This window comes from Lactuca saligna, chromosome 9 (genome assembly GCF_052625555.1).
Source record: "Lactuca saligna cultivar CGN05327 chromosome 9, ASM5262555v1, whole genome shotgun sequence".
In the NCBI taxonomy this organism is placed as follows: Eukaryota; Viridiplantae; Streptophyta; class Magnoliopsida; order Asterales; family Asteraceae; genus Lactuca; species Lactuca saligna.
Window position 1 is genome coordinate 6,814,048 of NC_136425.1, and position 2,268 is coordinate 6,816,315.

The following is a 2,268-nucleotide window of genomic DNA, read 5'->3' on the forward strand; positions in this document are numbered from 1 at the left end:
GAAAGTTCGTTACCCTTTCAAGTCATTATCCCTAAATATTAATTATAACAACTATTATCATAATTAAATATTAAATTGACAAATTATATAGATTATTAATATATATAAATATGAAATGTGTTAATAATCTTGGTGATAAATATATTTTATATTTAATTATGGTAATATTTGTTGAGAAGATTACAAAATAGCTAATTTCTTAATTATGTTGTAGAAGATAACCAAAAAAAACAACATTACAAAAATAACCATCAAAATCACAGATGGATTAAGCCCATCTGCGATTTTCTCATTTGATCTGTGAATGTATAAGTCAGTAAAGCTCGGTCGCGCATTATAAGTTGTACGCTCGGAGATAGGTTTTTTTAGTTTTTATTTTTATTTTTCCGGTGTAATACTTTCACACCTGACAAAATCGCAGATGAACTAAGTTCATCTATGATTTCCTCTGAAGTTTATCTACGATTTTAGGGTTTTTCGTTTTTTTTTTTTTTTACGAAAATACAAGTGTTTAAAGTACGGATATGCAATAGTTCAAATAGGTAATTTTCTCTTTATCTATTTACACGTACTTTAAACATTTGTATTTTCATAAATAAATAAATAAATGAAAAACCCCAAAATCGCAGATGAACTTCAGAGAAAATCGAAGATGGACTAAGTTCATCTACGATTTTAGTCAGATGTGAGGGTATTTATACTGGGAAAAAAATTTTAAAAAAAAACTATTAAAAAAACATTTGCACACATACAACTCGTAATGCGCGTTCGTGTTTTACCGACTTGTATATTCGTAGATCAAATGGGGAAATCGCAAATGGGTTTAATCCATATGTGATTTTGATGGTTATTTGTGTAATGTTGGGTTTTTTTATTATTTTCTACAAAATAATTAAGGAAATTTGTTGTTTTTGTAATTTTCTCATATTTGTTATAATTAATGTTTCTTATATGTGCCCTTACGGCGCATATTAGAAAATCTCAACTAACTTTCGTGCTTTTTGAGGGGGTAAAGTTATTTTGTCAGGTCTAATTGGTCACTTTGGTAAAATGAAGAAGTCACCCGGCTACCCATTTACCACGTAGACGGTCTAGTTTTTTCCAAACCTATTACTTGATTCACACCTTCCACCACCTGGTGGTCTTATTTCAACTCTCACAAACCCTTGAAATTGAAGAATAACCATACCCTTCCTCAAAAAATGCTTATATATTGTAGCCAACATCACCATAAACATTTATCGTGAAGTTGTTCAGTGTAAGTGTATTTAGGAAGACGAATAAGAGGGTGATACACCAAAAATTATGTTTTTGGATGTTGTTGAGCTTGATATTATTCATATGAGTTGTACCAACAAAGAGAAAAAAACAAGCATGTACAGTCATACACCAAAACCGATCCTTCAAGAATTTCATCCATCTATCTATTTATGTAGATTGAAAATACAATCAAAGATCAATAGCTCTAGGAAGCGTAACCAAGTAATATTACATCTCTTCTCAATTTCACACACAAAAACACATACACACACTTTATGGTTCTGTTTATGTTCAAATGGCGAATGAATTAGAACATGGATGGGATGTGTCGTTCTACACGTTTCAGTTCTTGAAGACGATGTTTTTGTTCATCGTGATAGTGTTAATCGGTAATGGATGGTCGTTTTTGAAACCATTCTTACAATAGAATGAGAAGAAAGTTATAATGATTGTGATCCCACATACGGTTATAGGGAAACATAGCTTTTATAGTAATTGGGGAAACTGTGTCATTAATTCATAATTGGGCAACATGGAACCAATTGTTCTTGTTCGTAGATATTATCTCTTGTTACGTCATTCTTCTTCCTATATTCTGGTCGATTAGTTTGTCGAGGGAGACCTCAAAGACAAATGGAAAAGTTGTTACGGATTTGGAAAAACTGACTCTTTTTAAGCAGTTTTATGTGTTGGTGATCAGATACTTGTTTATTCACATACAACCATTTGGGTTTTGCTCAAAGTTTAAAATTTAAGTTGAATATGAGCAGATGAAATCAACGACTCTTCACTCGCCTTTCATCGTCAGGTTTGTAACAAGAGAAATTAACAAAGTAAACATTCCTCAGTCTGCTCATGATGTTGGGAGTAGCTGGTTCCATAAATGAATTTGTTGTTCTTTGGGGGGGGGGGGGATGTTGAGGGTGAATCTTTGATTTTTACTTTTAAATGTATTTTGAGGAGGGTACAAATGGTGTTTTTGACTTTTTAAATGGGAAAATGCATACG